The 26,358-nt window shown below is 29.9% G+C and overlaps 1 protein-coding gene across 4 annotated transcripts in view; it reads left to right on the top strand.

Annotated features, from left to right (window-relative positions):
• LOC123263345 (probable nuclear hormone receptor HR3) overlaps window positions 1-26,358 on the top strand; it is a 144,833-nt gene that overhangs the window by 29,263 nt on the left and 89,212 nt on the right. The window lies entirely within an intron of this gene.

Raw genomic sequence — 26,358 nt, 5'->3', positions numbered from 1 at the left:
ATTTATTTATTTTCGAATCAAGGATGTTAGTTTTTTCTTTTATTTATGTAAATTTTTTCTTTAATTTTCTACAAAATTCAATATACATTTGTCAAATTTTAATTTCAATGAAAGTTATAAATTTATGTTTATTCGAAAAAAAAATTTCATAAAAAGGAATTCAATCGAATTCAAGTCCAATTTTCATAAAATTGAAACCAAAACTTTTTTTCTGCATATTTAAATAGAAAGGAATGCATAATAAAAACATTTTGAAAAATGAATATCAAATTACACTTGAGAAAAATTTTATTTAGTTTTGACCTGATGAACTTTAAAAACTATAAGAACTCTCGAAATATTTTTTCAGATAGGATATACTTATACGTAAATATTAAATAAAACATAACGGAAGAATCTAGTTAAAAAAATCTTAATGGAATTTTGTTTTATACTCAAAGAATTTAAGCAATTATCTGTCTTTTAGTCATTATATTTTGTAATCGGAGATAATTTTACGTTATTCCTGATATTATCACCTCGGAATTTCGTTCTGTAAAAAATCGATGGCCTCAATATTATTCGAGTTAATGATTGTATAATTTTGTAATGATATAAATAGTATATTCACTGCAAATTCTGGTTAAGAAGAGTTCTATTTATTATGTAAAGAGTTCACAAGTTCTGACAGTGAGCATTAATAACCGTAGATATCAGTATCGTCACTTAAAAAGTAAATTGATTAATTATAAAAACTGTTACAGATATAATCAGGATATACATTTGTTTCTATCAATAATTAATTACATACCGAGTATAATTTTGCAATGTTAGTAAAAAATTTTTAATCAGTGTTTTCCTGCAGACATTATTTTAGCAGATATTCTATTACCAACATGTTCTAAAAAACCTTGAAAAAAATACTTTGAATAAATTAAATAATTAATTAATTCCAATAACTTTTTGAGCCTAGAAATTCTTATTTAGACGATATTTTTTTTTCTTAATGTACATACTGATTGAAAAATAAATTTAATTAAGAAACAAAATCTTTAACCAAGTCAAACTACTTCTTGTTTCAATAACTCTTTTTACTTGATTCCAAACAGTAAAATGCTACACTGATAAAAAAATTAACTTGACTCAAGAGCCAAAATCTTGAACCAAGAATACCATTTTGAAGAAAATGATTTTTTTGAGTCAAGAGAATAAATTCTTGAGACAAGAAAAATTTACTTAAATCAAGAATAATTTCTTGATTCAAGAATTTATTCTTTTGACTCAATAAAATCGTTTTCTTCAAAATGGTATTCTTGGTTTAAGATTTTGGCTCTTGAGTCAAGTTAATTTTTTTATCCGTGTAAGAAATGATTTTCTTGGTTCAAGATTCATAACGCGTTATGCTTGTACATTAGTAAATTATCTATCGATTGCGAACCGTGTATAAAATTTTGAATATGTGATTTTTCATTTTTAAATTTAAATGCATGTATTTGAAAATTCGAATCTATGTAGTCAGTAGTTGAAATGTACGTCACATACTGTTTGTAATTGAACTAAAACAACAAATCTCTATGATTAATTTAAATTTGTATATAATTAACACGAGTTAAGTTTGATATGTGTATATTAATGAATTTTGACGATTAAGGGCAAAAATATTTGTGACCAAAAGAAAAAAGAGCTTGGAAAGAATGTCATACATACTCTCTTAAAAAAAATCAGTGGAATTTCACTGATTCTCCAGTGAAATTCACCGATTCATTTTAAGAGATTATCCATGTGTTTTATCATTCACGAATTTCAACTATGTCGGAATATATACAATCAGTGATTATCTATTAGATATACACTATATGAATACTAAAAATTGTTGAATACAAATTATAAAGTGAATGAACTATTCTAACGATTTAATTTAATTAAATCATAATTTATTAAACTATATAAATGTATATATCTTTTATTACTTAACTTCTGCGATTCCCATTTTTAATTTTTCTGATATACACTTATGTATAAAGATTGTATAATGATTGAAATATTTTGAAAATGAGCTTTATTTTATATTTTATTCATACACACGGAAAAAAGTAAACTGTAATAAATAACAGTCGATTTATAATAAGTAATGATCAATTGCTAAAAATTACCATTTCAAACAGTAAAATCGTGATTTTACTATTCACTTTATAATATTTACCATTTGAAGGTTACAATTTACTCTTTACATGGAAGAAAATACTATTTCAAACAGTAATATTCGCTATGTAAATGTCTAAAATGTTAAAGTATAATAATTAAGAATTCAGACTTTGATATTTATCATTTCGTACCTAAAAAATGATCTTATGATCTTATGATATGTAAAAAGTATAAAATAAAGTGAGTAAATTTCTAATACAAGCAACGTCAATATTTACAAAGTAAAATGGTAAATTTTAAACGCAACGCTAAAAATCAAACTGTAATTATTGACTTGCTTGGGCTGGTAAAATGTATATTTTAAAAGTATAATTTGTACTGTTTCAAATGTTAAATTCTCCCAGAGTGGGACCCCCTTCTCTTTCATCTGAGTTCCCCTTCTCCTCACAATATGGACTATATATTGAAATGGTAATTTTTACTGTTTGAAACTGTAATTTTTTAAGATGAAAGAGTCGTTATTTACTATAGTGACAGCTACTAATCACTTATTTTGGATATTAAATTATAAATTGTAGCTTTTATAGTTTCTACATTAAGTTCTGTAATATTTATATTTTTGCCACCCTGATGTCGGCTTTACTGTTTGAAACTATAAAAATTAACCTGAATCCGAGTGAATATTACAGTTTACTTTTTTCCGTGCAGAATTGAGAATTTAATTAATTACGATTTCATTTTGATCGCTCAAAAGCAATTTTCAATTGGCCTGAAAAGTGTATTACATAGATAGAATAGGATATACAAAAAAAATCGATAAATATTTTTAACCTCCTGTTAAGAAAATTGAAAATTTTGCAAAAATCGAGAAGTTATTGGTTTTACCCCGTTTTGCAAAAATCGAATTCTCATCAGATCTCGACGTTCTGAGGTCCTAGAAAGCTTCCCTGATTACTCTCGCGAGAGTATCACTATGTCTGTATGAATATGTGTATATGTGTGTGTAAGTATGTAAACCTCCTATAACTTTTGAACGGTTTGACCGATTTCATCGTGGTAAACGTCATTCGTTTGGCTAGGCCAAACTTAGATTTTGAATACAATTTAGACCGATTCGAACCGGTAGATTTTGAAAAATCTCAAAAAAACAACAAAAAATTTTTTCAAATGTTGTTTTTATGGAATAACTTTTAAACGGCTTTGCTGATCAATTCCAAAAACTAATCAGATCTTAACATAAAAAAACCACGTTGATCGCCACCAGCTCGGTCGAAATCGGTTGATCGTTCGTGAGTTATCGTTGTCGAAAGGAAACCGAAAAAAGGATTTTTTCGGAATTACTTCAAAATCCCTAGTTCGATCAATTTGAACTTAACGATTCTTCATGAGGCTCCAAAAACTGCGCCGAATGCCACCAACGGCGTAAAAATCGGTTCATTCATTCAAAATTAATTGCGGTTTGAAAATTCAAAAAATAGTGTTCTATGAAACTTCTATCAGACTTTTGAGCTCGAAGAGCTGAAAAGTATATAAAAGCTATCTGTGAGCTTGGAGAGCTCAAAATAACACATAAATTGTATTTTTGAGCTCGAAGAGCTAAAAAACATCATAAGTGTAATTTTAAGCGCCTACACGGAGAAAATTTTATAGTAGAGTTTATTATCTAGTTATGGTATAATCTATTAACTGAATTCGATAGTAGTAAATATTATTTAAATAATTATGTAAACCATCTGAATTGTAGTAGTTACCATCCTGATGGTTACTACTACTATTATGATGGTAATCAGTAATAATAGCTATTATGCATTTCTGAATGAACTAAAAGCAGTTGCAGCGCAGTGTAGTATACAAAAAATCGGGATTAAATTCGGATTGAATGTATATTTAAATTTTTATTTGTCTAAAACAAGTTTCAACGCCAAATTTTTCAAAAAAAAAAATTTGAAATTTCCAAAGAAATCAAAATTTTTAATAAAATTCAAATTTCAAAAAAATTAAAATTTCAAAAAAAAAATTTTAATCTTACAAAAAATTTTTAAAAAACAATTTTCAAAAAAAAATTTTGAATACAATGAAGCTTTAAACTAATTATTAATCATAATTATCTAATTATTTAAATTAAAATTTTCCCTTTAACAATTGCAATTAAAGAGAGCATACTCTTTGCTCCAGTTGATGGTATCGTATTTTGAAATGCACCGAATCAGCTTGACTACATGTAATTTTTCTTCTGCATTGAATTAAATGATATTCTTAAAGCTAGCAGATGAAATAAACTCATTGACCTGTTAAAGTTATGCATTCTGTTGAAGAAATTCAATGCACAAATTATCAAAACTAGCAACCTGTAGTCCCTATGTGACTGCCAAGAATTGCGAACTATAATAAATAAAATTTTGCCCAATTGTATAATGATTTTCGTTAAAGTGTACTTTACTTTCTTAACTATTGACATTTATAAAGATATAAGCTCATCCCGATATTACAATCATAACGAGCTTTCATTTGAGTACCCACTTGCATTTTTGATATATTTTTCATATATACATATATATGATATATATATATATATATATATATATATATATATATATATATATATATATATATATATATATATATATAAAAATTCATGTCAATTTAAAAATGTCAATAATTCAAAAGATACAAGGTCATTTATTAATTATTGATATTTTTAAAGATGTAAGCTCATCCCGATGTTACACTCATCAAGAGCTCTCATTTGAGTACCCACATGCCTTTTTATATATATATAAATATATATATATATATATATATATATATATATATATATATATATATATATATAATATATAAATATATGAAAAATTGATGTGGGTACTCAAATGAAAGGTCTCGATGAGTATAATGAGTAAAAATGTCAATAATTCACAAGATATAAGGTCATTTATTAATTATGAATCTAGAGATAGAGTATTTTCTCTTAATGATATTCTCTTAATAATATAGATGATAGGATTACAATTAATTCAATTATAATGGAACCATCAAATGATGTTTCATTATTTTATCTTGTGAAAAAATATTAATAATTGATAATAATAAGACTTTTTTAGTAACCCAAATCTTGGATGATTGCTATTTTGATAATCATAGTCAATCATTCAAAATAATCAATAACAGCTCTAATATTTGGAAATTTTTATCATATATGGATTTAAACGATTGTGTTATTATTTGTTTTAATATTTTAAAGCAAAAAATGTTCATAGCTAAAATATGGATGCAAATGAAGAATTAAATTAAATAAATTTATATTATTTTTTCTTTCAGAATTTTTACAATCTGAGATGGTTACAGTTCCCATCTTCGATTATAGCAGTTATAATTTTTAATAATTACAATTATCATTTTCGATAGTAATCGTTACCATTATTAATAGTAACTAGTACAATTGTCAATGATAACACCTATTATTTTGTGACTTATTAATTTTATTAGCATTTCAGATAGTAGGAGTTAATATTTTCGTATAGTAAATACTATTATTAATTTTTCTCCGTGTAGGTATGGAATTAGAGGGAAGTTGCAGGGATGGCCTTCAGGGTCAACCATTTTTCTAATTTTTTTTTTTAAATTATCATGAAATTTCGTCAGATGATGTAAAAATAAAGACCCTATCAAAATTGTAGGTCTTAAGATTGATGCTCAATGATCCCAAAATAGGAAAAGATGTTTTTTAAACTTTGGAATGATAAATTTTGTCATACAAACAATTTACCAGCTAAGGCGATGCATATTTTTGTAGGAAATTAAATTCAAAAAAAAAATAATAACAACAAAATCAACAACATTTATTATTATAAGAATAATACGCGAAACCTCAATTGAGAAATAAAGTAATTTTCAGATACTTCGTGGTTAATCAGCTATTTAAAATCTCGTCTTCACGTAGTAAATATCACGATGTGCACGATACATTACAAACGACAAAGCCAACATAATAAATAAGCAATAATAAAAGAAAAAAGAAAAAAAGGAGGGTATACAAGTAGTAACCAAAAGCCGCTGCACAACAGACAGCGCAGTGGGATAGAGAGAAAAGAGCGCGCAGAAAATGCGCCGTTTTAGCGGATCTGTTGGTCAAGTAACGGGTCGGCGGTGGAGTACCGCTAACAGTGGACTCTGACGCGGTTACCGAACACCGTTATCTCGCTGGGGATACCCACGTGGTGTCTCACCATCCTTGCACATAAACGTCGATCCACGGTTACTCTGAGTTTTGCAGAGAGGGTTCGACTCACGTCCCCTTCTCCTTCTCCTTTTCTTTAATCCGTTGCATTCCTCCGCTTCTTATTTCATTTTATCTTTCTCTTGTCTCGTCTCCTTTTCTTACTTGTTGTTTTTTGTATTTTTCGATGCTCTTCTGACAAATGTATACTAGATACACTTATATGTCTGTATGTGCAACTACACTTATAGGGTGATGCACAGCTTACATATGAGAAACACGACTACGCAGTATGTAATAATGGCACTTTTTTTATGCCTTACGGCGTCTAGCGTAAGCCGTTTTAATTGCCGGAACGGTGAGCGATGAGTCAAGATTATGTTATACTTGTATGAAATTTGCGGTAAATTGATATAAAAAGGATGTTTATATTTTTCATTAGGGTATATTTTATTTAAACTTCTCTTTGCATTATTGTTCGTAAAAGTAAATACAATACCTTCTGTACCTTTATTATTTAACATACATTAAGCTAAAATTGTAGTTAATTCAAGTTAAGGAATTAAAGTATTAAATTATTTTTTTATGTAGTTATCAGAGAGTATAAGGTTATGAGAAAGGTTAAAATCTTTTTGATTCACGTGCTGCACGAAGTCTATGTATGAGTGATGAGTTAAGTAACGTATAGCAGTAAGTAGTAAGAATTATGTTAAGTAAAAAAAAAAAACAAAGGAAAATAACGGTGCTTCTTGTACAAAAGTAATCGATACAAAATGATTGATATCATAACTTGTAATGTTTCTTCCGAGACATTTTATTTTATTTTACTTTATTTTTTTTTTTTTTTAGATTATCCGCGTCCTCGTGATAATAGAGATACGCGAGCGGTTGTTCTGTTAAGGAGCTTAAATTTTACGAATAAATATATGTATAGTGAAAAAATTGTGAAGCCTTATTTTACTGGGAATATTGTTTGAAAACGTGAGATCACGTGGTGATTAAACACTTATCACGCCAACGGGACTTCACTGGTCGATCTTATACACTTGATTTTTTTTATACATTTTTCCATAGATTGTGTTGTAAAAAAATAGTATTAAAGAGTAATTTTAGTATTTTTAAACTAATAGAATTATTAAAAATTATTTTAATTATAGATTGGGTGAGGGATTATCACTAAGATTGGTACTAATTCCTAACTATTAGGTAACCATAAAATCTGGTATGGGATGCTATTTTGAATGATTACCTGAGTAAAAACAGAATTCCGCCGTACCAACGCCGCGACACCGCTGCACGGCTTTTTAAGCGCCGCACCACCGCTGCACTACAGCCGTGACAATTTTGATTATTTTACAAGTGCCGCCCTACCGCCGCACCAGCGCCGTGACAATTAAATAAATTTCTATTCGCCGCACCACCGCTGCACCACCACCGCACCACAGCTGTGACGCGCTCGGGTAAAAATAAAATTATTATTTTTTACGAAAAAATAATAAATTTTGTTCGACCGCCGTACCACCGCTGCACCACCGCCGCACCATACCGCCGTTTGATGGTATATACATTGAAATAAAATATTTGTTGATCATTCAAATAGCTTAACTAAATTTTTTTAGTTAACTATGGCTTGCAGCGCAGTTGGCAATGTTCGAGACTTCCATGCAGACGATCCAGGTTCGAACCCCATCACAGTTCAATTTTTAAAATTCTTTCAGAGTATTTCGATAGGCGTGCCGCTTCTGTGCAACTCGAGGACAAAATTAAAAATCAACATCAACAATACGACTAAAAAAATCAATAATTTCGCGGTGCTTTGGCCTGATTTAAAAAAAAATTTTTTTTTTTTAATATTAGACATTTGATTAAAAGGAGGTTGATCAATAGGTCTTAGATTAAGATTTCTAGTCGCATTATTTATTAATTAATTATTGCGTGATAAATTGATTATGATACCATTTTTTGTGAAATTGTAGGTATGATTTAGCATTGGTGCGGCGGTGGTGCGGCGGTCGAACGAAATTTATTATTTTTCCATAAAAAATAATAATTTCATTTTTACTCGGGTAAAAAAAACCATCCCTCCAAAAATTAACTACAGTTAAACAATAGCCGAAAGATATCATTTATTTTTAACCTTGATCAATTGTTAAACACTAGATTAAAATCAAGAATTTTTTTTTGTGTTTATAATCAGAAAGAACATGTCTACACTGAGAAAACAATTCATTTAAATGAAATGAGGCTCGTTAACTATAAATAAATATCTTATTTAAATATCATCAGAAATATTTATTTGATACAAATAAATTTATTTATTTGAGACAAAGTTATAGTATATTTGAATGAAATCCAGATTTGTTTATAGTTAACAAATATTTCTTTGGTGCTAACAATCGTATATTTCAACCAAATCAGATTTGTTAACTATAAATAAATAGTATGTTTGAATATACTCAAAGCAATGATTTTTAGTTTTAGGTTAGGAAAGTTGTAAAAGTGGTCATATCGAACGTTTGGGGTAAAATGGGCACTTCTTTTGGAATTATTAATTATACTGAAATGAACAATGACAATAAAGTTAGCCGACATCTAAAAATTTTTAGAATTTTTTTTATTGAAAAAAATTTTACAAAAAAATTTTTTTTTCAATTGCATTTGTAAAAAATTCGAAAAACTGTAAGTGCAATTAAAAAAAAATATTATTTAGTTCTAATTTAACACATTAAGCAAAATAAAAAAATAAAAAATGTCGACTAACTTTATTATTATAAATTAACAGACATCTGTAAATTTTTTCGACTTTTATAACGATAAAATTATTATGAAAAAATTTTAATTAAAAAATTTCACATGTTAAAATTAATAAAAATTATAAGTGAAAATTTTTAGAAGCATTTTTTTATTGTAATTAAGATCAATAGGTGAATTGATATTATAATAAAATAAATATAAAAGAAATAGTGGTTGGTCACAAAAAAAAGTCAAATGTAAACAATACTCTTACATTCAAAAATAGCGACACCAAGCGTAATTTACTTGAAGCGAGATTTGTTAATAGTTAACAAATCTTTATTTGAATGAAATAAATGAGTCGATTCAATTAAATAAACCAAAACGAAGTAGTATTTGATTCAAAGTAATATATATTCAAATAAAAGAAATTTGTCAACATTAAATAAATATTTTTGATTCATTTCAAGTAAATCTGTGCATTTGAGTCAAACAAACCGTTTTCTCAGTGTATTTATACATAAATATTCCGATAAATCGACGCTACATTAATGCAACACCCTGATATTCATGAGGATTAGATTTATCAGGACTTTGTAACGTATTAATATAGTCGCTTCTTATTAGGAAATATTCAAATATCCTGTAATTTTTTTAGAAGAAAAAAATCTTTTTCCCATTCGTTAACTAAGATTTTTATTTAAAAAAAAAAAAATTTATTAAAAAGTTTTTAAAAATTTATTAAAAAAAAAAATCAATAGATATTTTCGCAAGTTACAGTATTTTCAGGGTTTCATACATGACGAACAGAAAAATTTTTTGAACTATTTTGATATTTTTTTCCATTTCTATTGCACTTAATAAATTTTTGAAAAGGATGGAATTAATCTCCATTAAATTACCTTGACAATAGTATGCAAAATATCTTGATTCCGTGAACTAACAGGCTATAATAAAAAAAAATAGTTGCCGAAATGAGGCGAAAAAAAATTTTCGATCGTAAAGCACTCGAATGAAAGCTTCGCATCATGAGTCGTGCAAAAAAGACTTGAATTTAGAGTCTGGAACGAGAATTTTTAATGACTATTCAAAATAATAATCTTTTGCTCATTCTTTAAGTTCTCGTTTCTATTCACCATTTTCTATTTGTATTTTTCTTTTGTATAACTTACACAAAACATAAATGACACTTTACTGTTGCAGTTAAAGAACGGAGATATTTTTGTATAATAATACTTTTTTAACTTTCCGCTATAAAAATCAATGATTTTTAAAAATTGAAAGTTATTGGTTTCATCCTGATTTCCGATAAACGAGTTCTCATCAGCTTTCCACGTTTTGAGAAGCTATAGCTTATTTCCTATAGGAAGTTATTCTGACTATTCCTACGAGGATGTCACTATGTCTATATGTACGCGCGTATTTGTGGGTGTGAAACAAGGATGTGTGGAAAGTGATTTGCGGCATTCTATAGGGATTGAGAAAGAACTGTAGAGGCAGCACTACTGCTGAAAGTGGAGCGCCCTGGTGTTAAAAATTTAAAGCATAGTGATGTAAACAGTGTAATAAATAGTATTAGTTGAAATAAATAATGAAAAAAATAATTAAATTCGGGTTCTTGTCAGTCAAAAATACCCATATTAGGGGTCAAAATGACATAAAAGGAAAAAAATTATTCAAGTCAGGACACGTTTTGAACCTGCTCAGTTGTCACTCAAACCAAAGTTTCCGATATTTACAGTATAAAAATTGATGTTAGTTGATGAAGTTTTTTTTAAATTATTTTTACTATTCGTTAATTGACGAAAGTTATAATTAAATATAAACTTGGTAAAAAGATATCATACTAAAATTAGCCGCCGTTCAACAATTTTTTCATTTTTTTCAACAATTAAATTGCAAGTAAAAAAATACTTTTAAAAAATTGCACGTATAATTTTTTAAATCTTCGACATGTGAAATTTTTTATTTTGATTTTTTTGTAATGATTTTTTTAATAAAGAAAATTATAAAAATTTTCAGATGTAGGCTAATTTAATTTTTATTAAAAAAATGACACTGAGATCAGCTGACATTTGATAATTTTTTAAATTTTTATAACAAATTAATTGTCATAAAAAAAATACTTTTGAAAATTTGTACAAATAAGTTTTTTAAATTTCCACATGTGGAGTTCTTTTACAAAATTTTTTAATAATAATTTAATTGTTATAAAAATCTGAAAAGTTGTAAGATGTCTTTTGATTCAGTATCGTAAAAAGTTTCAAAGTCTAGAATTGAATTTTTTTTTTAATTTTAAGTGGAATAGATAAACTTGATGATACTTTTGAAGAAGACATTATGAAAAATTATTTTAATTAAATTAAAAAAATAATTAATTTAACAAATATGTTATTGTTTTGTATACTAGTTGCCACCACTTTGTTTTACATTTTTCTTGGCAGGTGGCGTCAAGGTCATCTTTCTCAATCCCTATAGAATTTCTTCAAATTAAGATTTCTTGAGAATTTGAAATGATTCAAACTGACAGTTTTTGAGAAATCTCAATAAAAAGTACTTTTTGTGAATAACTTACGAACCGCTATATCAATCGTTTCCACTGTCTAATAAGCTCTTAACTTGCAAAAACAATCTCGATTTCTAGAAACCGGTTGATTTGTTCAGAAAATATTGTTGACGAAAAATTTCAGAAAAAATGTTTTCTTGGAATAACTTCGGAATGTTTGGTCGAATTATTTTGCTACTGAAAAATAATCTTTTCATCTTTAAGAAACTACGTTGAATGCCTTAAGGTAGTACGGTTATGAAAGCAATATTTCAAGAAATCCTCGAAACTTTGAATATAAGTCATTAAATACATAATACATATGCTGTTAAAATTTGAAGACGATTTACCACACCAAGCTCGAGATAATTGCAATTGAAAATGACATTTTTGTACATGTAACATAGGAGAAGCGTGGGAAAATGACAGTATTTTTAATTTTTTCCATCGAAAGAATTTCAAGACTTTATCAAAAAACTAGTAGATTGAAGAATATGATATTTCGAACAATTAAAAAAAAAATGAAAATTTTTTACCATGTAGTTTTCGAGATTAATTAAAATCAATTTCACTTTTAGAGGATTATTTTTAGGAGAGGGGGTACAAAAAACAGCCGCTAGTCACTGAAACCGTAGTGTGTGTGTATATGTATAGAGAATATAGTAGTGACGAGTACAGTAACGTTAAAAAATCTTAACCTACAACCTTAGCTCTGTCGATACGTATAACATGGATAGCGAGTCAAAATTTTTGATCTGGATTGTCGCGGAGGTACTACCTTAATCTGCAGTTAGGTGTATGCATAAAAAACGATCGTTTTTTTGGGTTGATATATCGCAATTGAAATTTTCAACAAAATGTGTTACTAACAACTACCAGATTTTCGAGCTCGAAAAAAATGTATACAAGTTGTATTTTTTAGCATGACGAGCTCAAAATTTTGAAAAAGCTTTTTAATCGTTTTAAGACTGATTACAGCGGAAAGTTCCGGTTGACCTGCAAGGTCAACCGTTTTTCAGGATTTTTTTCTGTAAGTTATATGTCTACAATTAGAATGTTAAAATAAATACCCTTAGGAACGTTCTCGTTTTTTATAATACTTATTCATTGAACTACAATGAAATTTTGATAACTATATTAATGTTGAAATAAAAAGAATAGTAGATTGTTTTTCATAATTTGTTATTCCAAAACGTCATTTTTAATTTTTAAAAAGGTAATTAATATATTTGATTGACTATAAAATTTCTTTTTTGAGAACTTTCAAAAATTTTTTCCGCTAAAGTTTTTATTTTTTGCATCAAACGACCACTTTAAACATACGAATATGCTTTTGATAAAATTAAAAAAAAATTTTTAAACACCATTCAGACTTAAAAACAATCACTAATTATTAGAATAATTGGGTTTAAAATAAAAGGTTTATGAAATACCCCTTTTTTAGTAGTGCCCTCATGAATTCCTTGTGAATTAACAACGTCAACCCTTTTGAACAAATTCTTCTGTTCGTGCGCATCGTAACATTGCATGACACAGGAGTAGGCCAAAAGTTCGATGGCCCTTATAGTCAGCCTTGCAAGGCCGGTCGCTGCTAAATTTATCCGATGGATGGCGTCGAAAATTGCCAACAATCTTAATACTAATTTAGAGGAAATAATATTACCAACCGCTTAGATTTTCAGTTACCGACCGTTGTTATTGTCTGTTAAACAGTTTTTGTTATTATCGATATTATTTTATTTACGTAACATCATTTATTTTTATATTAACGTTAAAAAGCGCACCTCTTTAACTTGTAATTGTGTAAAAAATATTAATATTTTTTCATTAATAAAACTATAATTTTTTAATTCTTTGTTGTAATATACTCTCAATATTTAAACTTTCCGCGCCTTAATTTGAACCAATCAACATCAGGGACCGTACTTTGTCGATAATTCGATTTATTTCGATTTCCTCAAGACTAAATTAACGGTAATTCTATCATCACTTTTATATTACAGGATTACAATCATTCTGTTAATTAAAAAAAAAAAAGTTGAATAAATATGTAATTAAAAAATTTCAAATACGTATTTAAAAAATTAAATAGAAGAAAATGAATAAGATTTTCGAAATTTCGTAAAGTATATCATGAATACAAACAATGTTTTCGTGCGATATTTGCAAGAGTTGAATTCAGCGAAGAATAATAGCGAAATAAACAACATAACAAACAGAGTGTATGCCGTATTACGAGAGACGAAACTTCCTATTGCAACATCGTCCACTGACAACAATCGCCTTCTCTTACATTATATTCGGCTGTTCTCCCAAACGTTTGTATAACAAGATAATAGTCTTCAAGGTATGCGCACGTAAATATAGATGATGTACTACTCAACCATTTTTTTTTGCAATTTTTCTCCTAATTAAAAATTGAATTGTACCAAACTTCCTCGATTATTATTATAGTATAATATACTATGACTGTTTGATACAAAATATGTAAAAACTTTGTAAGAGACGAAAGTCGTGCAAATAAAACTATTTATTATTATTATTATACTATGACTGTTTTTACTAAATCTTAAAAAAAAAATGCTTTTTTTTCCAATTAAAGACGCGGCACATAAATTTATCCGTTTTTAAGCTTCTAATTATTACTAGTATCAATTTATTAGTCATAAATTTATTATTATTTATTTGTTTGTTCAAAAAATAATTCAAGTTAAACATGGTTACGTTAGGTAAGCACTTTATAAGTGGAAGTGGGATAGTCTCTGTAGAAAGAAAGAGAGAAGATAATGAGAATGTGGGTCACGATGGAAAGTGCTTCGTCGTCAAGTTATACGTATTTGGAAGTAAGGACGAGAGTCGATTATTTTTGTTATCAATTTAAATCACATTTTATTTTATTTATTTATTTTTTACCTTTTTGTAACAATAAAAAATTCAAAAATTTTGTTTTTTGTCTAACTTATAAATTTATTTTTTTTTTTTATCGTACATGTTATTAAGTAATGTACAAGATTTTGAAATTAATATCTTATTTGAAATATATCTTTGATTCTGTATACAGTAATCTTTCATCCAGCCCTTTTATTTCTTCCATTTAAAGAACAGGAGTTGTTAGAGCTATATAAGGCTTAGTTACTGTGCCAATGAACGTGTACTACTAAATCAAGTCTTTTTAAAATCTTTAAATTATTATATAATTCAAGCGAAGTTAAATCTGATGAATAAATTATTTTTATCCGAGTTTATAAATAAAGTACTTTTAAGATAAAAATGAAAATGAAAATTTTATACATTTTATATACGTACATATATATAAATAAACATACATCATTGATGAAGATGAATTATTTTATTAACAAATTTTTTGTTTATGCTTTCAGGTAAGATTTACTACCTTTTTTACGCAGATGTAAAGTACAACATTTGAGCATGAGTTTGAGAAGATTGAGGGTGCTTTATAAATATGTTTAGGATGAATTTTCATGTCAACTGGTAAGTATGTATATAATAAGTTTTGTATGAAGGGATTTTATATGTCGAGAAGTTGAGAAGTTTTAACTTTTGAATTTCGATGATTTTCAGAGAAAACAAACTTTCTTGTAGTTTCGACGGAAGTATGAAACTTTACTATGTTTTTAACACTGAAGATTATTATCATTACATTTAAGCAGTTTTGTTATTTTTCACGTGAATTCTATAATTATTCAATGTAACGTCCACGTTTTCCAAAATTATATAAATAAATAATTTATTTGTCCCCGGCTCGAAATTTGCTCGCCGGAGTCCAGGGTCATAAGCGGGGATCACATTATCAATAACAAAATATAAACAAAACACTTCATTCTAAATAAATCAAAGAAAACGGAAACCTCTTTATTGGCCTGATCATGTTAATAAACGATATAAACAATATAATCAAATTAAACAATATAAACAATACATTAGAACACTCTTTTCACACATATTCGCGGTTCAAAATCAAGAAACAATATAAGCAATATACACTAATACAATAGAAACTTTCTATCCAAACATACACGACGGTTGAAACTCAAAAACGCGGTCTACAAAATACTAACTAGTTTCCCAGTAACACCCCTTACCCCCTCAGGGCGACTAGCCGTCATCCCTGGGGGGTCCTAAACTCTACCCCGAGAGCAAGTGGAGAGTATCCTCCTCGCTCCCACCTACACGGCTTATGATCACCTACCGTACCTCAGCTGAAGGCTTCGGCACGGGGAGTAGCACTTTCATCCGGTCGGTTCATGATACTTACCTGGGCCTTGGTCAGACTCCAGGTAGAGCATCATCAAGAGTATCATCCTCTGGAATTACTTGGTGAAAAGTATTCGCCCGAGTAATTCTCCCGAGAAAGAACTGCTTACTTATCGAGCCAAATTTTGGCGTTTATCATTTTTCCCCCAACTCTCTTGTAACGAACCGGAATGGTCGTTTTAGACACCTGTCCGGTGTCCTCGAACTAGCATTCAAAAATAATTATTTATTATTTTAATCGTAATTTCCTTCATTTTCTATCCATTCGTCTCGCCGAATTCTAAGTTTATATTTTCGAACTCAATTCTTTATTATTTTAATCGTAATTTCCTTCATTTTCTATCCATTCGTTTCGTCAAATTCACAATTCTTTATTATTTTAATCGCAATTTCTTTCATTATATATCCATTCATTGATTTTCCATACTAAATTGTCCTCGGGACTTATACAGTCAACGCTCTCTGTATTTGACTCGCCCGTACAGGACCATTCTCTGTATTTGACTCGTCCTTGTCCATAAGAGCTGTGTAAAATCGTCAAATACAGAGGAAGAATGTGGTCAAATACAGAGAGCGGTCAAATACAGAGAGGTCCAATACAGAGAGCGTCGACTGTAAAATCTTCGCTTACCTAAATTATTTCTTACAAAATAATAATCGTCATTTCTTTCATTTTATATCCATTCATCGCTTTCCCATACTAAATCTTGTTCGGAACTTAGAATAATTTTCCCAGTCTTTTAATTTCTTTTACAATTAATTAGCTCGGCTTCGTAATAATTTCTCACACGCTTAATTTCTTAATTTTAATCATACCTTCGGTAACAATAATATAAAATTATTAACTAAATAAATACAATAATTAAATAATAATCGCCGCACTAATAACAATAATTGTTTCTATTAATTTTTAAGTAATTAATAAAAAATAAACTAAAATACTCAAATACAAAAAGTAAAATTTGGGTCATATCAAATGATAAAGAAATTTTGACATTGACGAAATATTTAATTTTTTGAATTTTCAAAATTACAACAACACTTAAATTTATGTTGAATATTAAAAACCTTAAACATTTAAAGTAAAAGTATACATATTATTTAAAAATTCTAAAACATTTCAGTAAAAAAAAATTATAATTATTCATAACATGATTAATAGTATATTACACACCTGTGGCAAGAAAATGAGAAATGTCTCAGAACACATATATGTTGCCCGAGGCGAAGCCGAGGTCGACATATATGTGGTCTGAGATATTTATTATTTTCCTGCCATAGGTTTGTATACTATTTTTCTGTCCGACAGAGGCGGAAAGCGGCAATTTCGTTTAGCGCAGCGAGCCGAAAGTTGCCACTTTCCGCCTGGAGGGCAGAAAAATTTTTTTTGCCCTCCGGGCGGAAAGTGGCAACTTTCGTCCCGCTGCGCTAAACTAAGTTGCCGCTTTCCGCCTTCGTCGAGCAAAAAAATAGTATACACTCCACGGGAAGTAAATAAGAAAGCCTCAGATCACATGTTTGTCAACCTCGGCTTCGCCTCGGCCGACAATTACATGTGATCTGAGACATTTCTTACTTTACTTCCCTAGGTGTGTAATATACTATTCTTCCCTTCGGGCGTAAAGCGTCGACTTTAGCCCCGCTGCGCGAAACGAAGTTGCCGCTTTCCGCCTTCGTCGGGGAAAAAAATAGTATACACTTCTCGGGAAGTAAATAAGAAAGCCTCAGATCACATGTTTGTTGATCTCGGCTTCGCCTCGGCCAACAATTACCTGTGATCTGAGACATTTCTTACTTTACTTCTCTAGAGGTGTAATATATTATTTTGTAATTCCAAGCACAAAAGTATGACTTTAGACTGTTGTTTGCCGGGTCTAAAGTATACCATTTTATGACAAACAATAGTTCGAATCTTTTTCAAGCACAAGTATCAAAATAGTAATTAATGTCATATGGCCGCAAAGTGACGATTTTCTGATAAAGACGATGTTGCGGTATGAGCTTAAGATTCGTGGCGGGAATGTACGAAAACGGACGTCATTTTAACGTCCGAGGCGAGGCCTCCGGCGGACATTTACGCTCGTTTTCGTACATTCTCGTCACAAACTTTAAAGCGAATATCGTTAAATCGTCGTTGTCAAAATCACCACTTAGTAGGTAAATGACATACAATATTTTTTGTTATTATCGCTCCATAAGTTTAACTTTTGAGGGATAGGAGCCAAATAACGACATATTCAAATTTTATGAAGTTCGATAAGAGCAAAAAAACTTAATTTTATATTAATTTTCTTTTCATTAATATTTATTTATGGCGTGATTGTTATTTTATTAACATTAGGTCCGCTTCGTAATAAACTGCCAGCTGAAAAATAAATAGCGCCACTCAATAGTAACTAAGTTTAAATTGACTCAAAATCATCGGTCGGTACATTAGAATTTGATTTATTTCGTTCTAAATTTCATCCGATTGCACAAGGACAGTACGGAAAAAAGGAGGGAAGTACACGAAAAGATTAGAACCCGACTGGTTCGTGTTCTGCACCAGACTCAGTCATGTGCAAGAAAAATTAGTTTACACCAGACTGAGTCGTGTGCGCACCCGACTCACTCGTGTTCTGCGCCGGACTCAGTCGGGTGCTGCACCAGAATCCGTGCATAATAACCACTTTGTCGCCGCACTGAGTCTGGTGCAAAACACGAACCAGTCGGGTTCTAATCTTTCCATGTAAACTTTGTGGTCTAGGCCGTGGAAAAAAGATGGTATGGTAGGGTCTCTAGAAATGAGTATTTTTTCGGACGTCACCCACCGCTCAAAAGTTGAACTTTTGGAGCGAGTATAACAAAAAGTCGTTTGTCATACCAACCGCGATTTTTGGGTTTTCGAGCTATAGTTAGGAGGGGTAAAATGAATGATATATGGCGAACTATAGTTGAGTCTACTTTTCTCGCACACGTATCGATACGTGACATCTCTCTCTATCTGTCTCTACATTCCCGCATGAATGCCAAATAGTACTATAGGATATTTAGTTTCGTTTACTTCTACAATCGTCCGCCAGGCAGAGCATAAATCGAAAAAAAAGAAAATCTTGGCGACAAGTCGATTCTTGTAAACAATTTTCACTTATGTTTTAGTTTGTCATTTATTTATATGTGACAACTTTATTTTTACTGACAAGATTTTCATATCCGCTTTAAAAAATTTCTTTAAACTTGAATGACTGTGCTAACATAACATTCAACTTGAATGAAAAATAATTGAATTTCAGGTATTAATAAAGTTATTACATTTATTCGTAAACTAGCAGTTCGCCCCCGCTTCACACGGGTATTTAATAAAATTTCTAAATCAATCATAATATAATATAGCCTATGTTATCCGGGGATAGTGTAGCTTCCCAACAGTGAAAAAATTTTTCAAATCGGTTCAGTAGTTTCGGAGCCTATTCGATGCAAACAAACAAATCAAAAAACAAACAAACAAACAATCAAATCTTTCCTCTTTATAATATTAGTATAGATGAACAAAATTTTATTTGCATCCTCTCAAATCCGAGTTTCGTCGTTGATATTACAAAAAATTTTGTTCGTTACTAATCCGTAAAAGTTGGTATTTCGGTAATAAATTTGAAGTAATGATACTCGTTTTAGGTTATGGATACATTCTCAACAAAATCTCGTATATAATATCCGGTCTCGCTACGCTCGACCGTATAACAGCGTACTCGGTTTTGGTGAGAATGCGCCTATAAGCTCAGCCTCGTGACGTCATTACAAACATACCAAAATACCTACCTTTGCGGGTACGTATCGAAAATAACTATACTATCTCGTTTTTATCTCCCTTCTACTTTTCAACATAGATCTTTAAAATACTATAAGTAATTCATTCAAAATTTTTATCATTACCAAGATCACTCGCTAAGGGGAGCTTAAATCTAAAGATAACTTAAACCTTACATATACTGATACATGTCAATAAGTTTAACGTTAATATGAATGATTATTAAATTCTGGGTTATTTTTTTTTTTTTCGTTATTTGTAAAATGAAGAATCTGGTACATTTGAATTTGCAATACTTGTCTTTAAGGTTATTTTGATATTCGCCACAAGATCTCGTTAGTTAATCCGGATTCGCTTCGCTCGTCCGTGTAACGTCGTACTTGATCTCGTAACGAATGCGTCATAACCTTAAGCTCGTATCGCAAATTAAATCGCATCAAAAATCCTCATTTCAGACATATGTATCGAAAATAGCTATTTCTAATAATCTCACATTTTTAACTTCCCGCTAAGAAAATTGAAAATTTTCAAAAATCGGAAAGTTATTGGTTTTACCCCGTTTTTCGAAAATCGAGTTTTCAACAGATGACAGAGGTCCTAGAAAGCCTCCCCGAATGTTTCCGTGGTGATGTCCGTATGTGTGTGTGTGGCCGTGTGTGGCCGTATGTAAACCTCTCATAACTTTTGAACAGCTCAACCGATTTCATCGCGGTTGGTGCCATTCGAAAGAGCTTGACCAAAATTAGATTTTGAATACAATTTAGACTAATTCGAACCGGTAGATTTTGAGAAATCTCAAAAAAACTAAAAAAAAAAACTTTTTCAAATGTGGTTTTTTTGGAATTACTTTTAAACGGCTTTACTGATCAATTCCAAAAACTAATCAGCTCTTAACATCAAAAACCTATGTCAATCGCCGCCAGCCCGATCAAAATCGGTTGATTCGTTTGTGAGTTACCGCTGTCGAAAAAAGTGTTTTTTCGGAATTACATCGAAATTCCTACTTCGATCGATTAAAACTTAAAAATTCTTTATGAGGCCTGAAAAACTGCGTCGAATGCCATCAACCGCGTGAAAATCGGTTTATTCATTCAAAAGTTATTGCAGTTTTAAAATTTGAGAAATAGTGTTTTATTAAACTTTTACCAGATTTTTGAGCTCGGAGAGCTCAAAATAACACGAAAATTATATTTTTGAGCTCGAAGAGCTCAAAAACGTAGTAAGTGCAATTTTGAGCGCTTAAATATGAAATTAGCGGGAAGTTGCAGAGATGGCCTTTTGGGTCAACCGTTTTTCTAATTTTTTTGTCTTAAAAACTTAAATTTTTCAATAACAAAAATGTTTTTTTCCTAAAATTTTAAACAATCAAGAAATTGATATTTTTGAAATTATTTCATGTTTGATAAAATTTAAGAAACTTATAATTAAAAAAAAAAATTGATCACAAAAATTGTAAGCTATAATATAAAAAATTCCCACAAATAGGAGCCTCGGTTTTAAACAATTTTTAAAAAAGATTTTGATGGTAAACAATATTTTACATTTTTTACAGATAGAAGATTGACATAAGAATGTATCGAACTATATAGTCTGTACAATAACAATGGATTTTCAAATGAGTGCTTTAACACTGCGGTTGATACAATTAGTAAATCACCTATGAGATAATAAGTTACAATTAGCTATTTCTTCCCACGTTTTCATGGTATATGGCAGAGCAATGAATTTAAAGGACAATATAATATGTTTTAAATCACTTTCTCTATCGATGATCTTTTAACAGCTCGTAGTAATGTGGATACAAATATACATTGATGTCATATCTTAGTAAAAAATATGAGGGCAATTGCCCATCTGTCAAGTAAAGCCGAACCCGTTGCTTTCTCCGCCGCTGGGGCGCAAATAACTTTCGGACTTCTTTTATTTATATATAATTCAGTCTAGTTGTTGCCTTCATTTGCGCAATTTTTTTCTCTAAAATTCTCTGTGAATAGTATAATAACACTAAGTCATAAATAAAACCTTGAAAATTTGTTGAAAATTATCTGATTAATCAAAACCGCGTTTATTGTTGATTGTTACGGAAAAATTTACCAAGAAATACAAGTAAATAAGTTATTTCAAAATTTTTATCTTCAGATTATTTTTTCAAAGATTTGTAATCAAGCGATTCAAAACTTATTTCAAAATAAAACTTTTGTTTGTCGACGAGGCATGTTGTATTGCAATAATTTAAGATGGTTATTATTTTTATGAGTAAGACTAACTGATGTACTAACTGAAGACGAATAACTTCCTAACGGTCTATTCAAATGCATTGTAAGAGTTGTAAATTTACGAAGGAAACTAATCCAAGTCTTACGACAGAAAGTTTTGTTCAAGGGCTTTGTCTTCCTTGGATAAACATGAACTCTTGCTTTACCTCCCGAGAGGAAATTCATAATAGGGTAGGGCGGGGCTAGTTGATTACTTTTTGGTTCGACCTTCCATAACTTTAAGACGATGTATCAGATTTAATCAAGTCATCTACTGTTAGGTTCGTAATTTAGTCTTCTTCAAAAGGTCTAGCGACACAAAAACGATCCGAGTCCAAATTGTCAAGTTATTCCCGGAAATACGCGAGCGCTCCAAATTGCTCAACGTGCCCCACTAGTGAGGCTAGTTGAGCATGGGTATGAGGCTAGTTGTGCAATGGCTAAAATAGACGGAATAACTGTATAGAATGAAATGAAAACAAAATAAAATTGTAATTAACAAGCAAATATTCAATTTATTATAATTCTACATACGTATAATTATGATTATAATAATAATTATAAACATAACAATATTAATTATAATTATGTTATATATTTATTAATATAATATCAATATGAGTTATTTTAATTTTTACACATTATATTAAACCATCACATATACAAATCAATTGATAATTATTAATTTAGTAAAGAAAAATTTCATTTTTCAATATTGAAAATCTAGTAGGGCTAGTTTAACACGCAGTTAGCGCCTTGCTCAACTAGCCCCAATTGAGGCAACAAAATAAAAGTTAGGTTATAAAAGAATGATAAGAATTAAAAATAAACAATCATATATAATCAAAAGGGCAAACATTAAGTCATCTTTGAATACTTTCGTGAACACGAAATAGCATTTTTAAGCGAGTGTAGGAGAAAAATTCTAAATACCTGTTTTTTTTAAGCAAAAAAAAAAAAAAATGTTTTGTCAGTTAGTCTAAACATCGGACGGCAGTTGACTTTCGCGCGATGTGTTCTTCTCTCGTAACCTTTTCTTTTCACCATTTACACTTTTGTTGTAAGTTGCTTAGTTTTCGAGATATTTCGATTGCACAACTTACCCCTACGATCAACTAGCCCCGCCCTACCCTACGTTGTACAGAGATTGCATTATCCTCTATTAGGATACACTGTAATAAAGTTATATATACCGAATACGTTTAATATAAACTAATACATGCACGAGCGATACATGCCGACGATGGAACTTGTTGTCAAAGCTCCTACGGCCTTATTCTTATTTTTATTCTCAGTAACTGGCAGTTGATAAATTAAATATTGCGTGGTGAAAATTAGTGAAAATTGCGTGTCAAAATAATTCCGTTTCGATACAGTTAATTTTTTTTGATTGTCAGTTCGGTGACTTTTTCTGCGATTTCGGCAGCCATATATATTATTTTTCATAAACAGAATTGAAATAACTATAAACAAGCAGAAACTATACATACATGATGGTATAATTACTAACTGTTTTATCATCTGTTGAAATTTTTCTTTAGTTCGACCTACAGAGTCAAATTCAAATTAAAAATGAATAATTTTAGTTATGATCTAAATAATTTATGTATGACATGAGCGCTTAAAGCGTGCTCATTTGGATTTTCCAAACTTTTTAGATAATATTACAGAATCTAATGAGAGTTATAGTAATGTATTACTATAATTAAAGACGTATAAGACGTGACATATTTATAATTGGGGTTTTATTTTTTACAACTATGAATTAGAATGTTGAGTCCATATCGTAAAAAATATTGTGCAAAATCAACACAATTTTTGTTTAAAAACCGTCTGCATAAAGGTTGTGTTACATTTCAACGCAAAAAAAAAATTAGGAAAACGATTGACCCTAAAGACCATCCCTGCAACTTTCCACTAATTCCATACCTAAACGCTTAAAATTGCACTTATGACATTTTTGAGCTCAAAAATATAATTTATGTGTTATTTTGTGGATGAATGTAAACCTCTCATAACTTTTGAACGGCTCGACTGATTTCATTGCGATTAGCGCCATTCGAAAGGGCTTGACCAAACTTAGGTTTTGAATACAGATTGGATAGATTCGAACCGGTAGATTTCGAAAAATCTCAAAAAAACTACAAAAAAAACAAATTTTTCTAATGTGGTTTTTTTGGAATAACTTTTAAACAGTTTTACCGATCGATTCCGAAAAATAATAAGCTCTTAACATCAAAAAATCACGTAGATCACTGTCCAGTTGGTCAAAATCGGTTAATTCGTTCGTGAGTTATTGTTGACGAAAAAAATTAGGAAAACGGTTGACCCTAAAGGCCATCCCTGCAACTTCCCGCTACCTCCATACCTAAGTGCTCAACAATTCACTTATTTTAATTAATATAATTTTTGTGTAATTTTGAGCTCACCGAGCTCAAATAAATCGCTGTTCTGTGCTTTTGAGCTCTTCGAGTTCAGAAGGCTAATGGAAGTTTTATAGAACACTATTTTTTGAATTTTCAAACCGCAATAACTTTTGAATGAATTAACCGATTTTCTTGCGGTTTACGGCATTTAGCGCAGTTTTTTAAGTTCTTTGAAAAATCTTTAAGCGTAAACTAGTCAGACTTAAAATTTCATAGAAATTCTGAAAAAAAAACATTTTTTTCAATTTTTTTCGACAATGATATCTCACGAACAAATCAACCGATTTTGACCGGGCTGGTGGCAATCGAAGTGGTTTTTGAGGTTAAGAGCTGATTAGTTTTTGGAATTTATCGATTCAGCTGTTTAAAAGATATTTCAAAAAAACGAATTTTTGGAAATTTTATTTTTGAGATTTCTCAAAATTGATCGACCCAAATTCTGTAAATTAGTATCAGAATTTTAGGGGCAAAGAAACTCTTCAAAACGCCGCTTATTTCGATCGAATCGGATGATCCGTTTAAAAGTTTTGAGAGATTTACACACACACACACACACACACCTACATACATACAGACACGGTGACATCACCGCGGAAATAGTGAGGAAAGCTTCCTAGGACCTCAAAACGTCGAGATCTGATGAAAACTCGATTTTCGAAAAACGGGGTGAAAACAATAACTTCCCGATTTTTGAAAATTTTCAATTTTCTTAGCGGGAAGTTAAAAATCGAAAAAAATGATTTTTTCGAATTACACCGGAATTTTTGGTCTGATCAATTTGTGTTTGAAAGTATATCGTAAAATTTGAAAAACTATGTCGAATGCTGCCAACCGCATGAAAATCGGTGTATTCATTCAAAAGTAATTGCAGTTTGAAAATTTAAATAATAGTGTTTTATTAAATCACTATTAGACTTTTAAGCTCGAAGAGCTCAAAAGCTTAGAACACCGGACTAGATATGGAATTAGTGGGAAGTTGCAGAGACGACCTTTAGGGTCAACCGTTTTCCTAATTTTCTTTATTTAAAACAAATTGGTCATGTAAAAAAGTGACCATTCCATAATTTCGAATTCAAATAAACTGAAACTCACTGTGATTTTAATATCTATTAGTTGAAAATAACTGAAATACCAGTTTTTGAAAATATAGTGTAAACTCTATATAACGACACTGAAGGGACCGTGAATTTTATGACGTTATAGAGAGTTGACGTTAAATAGAGAGAAGAAAAATTAGAATTAGAAAAAAAAAAGTTTACTTTAGACCATATTTTTATTGTAGTTATGTGCATAGAAAGCAATTTTATTTATTTATTTATTTATTAACAGCCCTATTGCGTATATTCCGTTATTTTTGTCTGACGCCTTTTGCTGCACCAATAATTTTATTGTATTTTTTTACATATCGACGGTCTAATTAGCAATTGGTCTCACTCCTTCGTTTGTAGAGGGTAATTTTTTAACATTTTAATTTAGCAATAGTCCAATTATAAATTATTTGAATGATCCAAACCAAAATATTATACCTCTATTAGATATTAAATGGTTTTTTTAAGTGATAATAAAATTTTCACAAATTGTTTCTTCGAACGAATGGAAGATTGTCTAAAATGGAGTTAGACCATTTGTTAATTAGAACGTCGATATTTTTTTCATATCTTGCGATATTGAGGGATCCCTATATTATAAAATAGATGAAAGTCTTGAAGTTAGTCAAAGGTCGAAACTCGCAAAAAACGGGCCACGATTCATTATTGGTTGAAATTTAGACGCGCGCGTAGCGCGCTATTCACATTTCTAGTCTTGGTCATAAAGGAGATATTTTTCTAATAATTTAGCTGAATTTCTTAGAAAAATCGGAATGCATGATGCCACTTAATTGTTGTCGTTATTGAGAGTGAGTATAATGCTATATAGAATGTATCATTGTATGAAAGACAAGCTAAACCAACCAAAGACAAGTGATTTTGATGCTTTAAAGAGTTGGTCGTTATATA

Source organism: Cotesia glomerata, linkage group LG4 (assembly GCF_020080835.1).
Source record: "Cotesia glomerata isolate CgM1 linkage group LG4, MPM_Cglom_v2.3, whole genome shotgun sequence".
Classification (NCBI taxonomy): domain Eukaryota; kingdom Metazoa; phylum Arthropoda; class Insecta; order Hymenoptera; family Braconidae; genus Cotesia; species Cotesia glomerata.
Note: the sequence above shows the minus strand (reverse complement) of the source record. Positions and strands in the feature narration are given on the sequence as shown.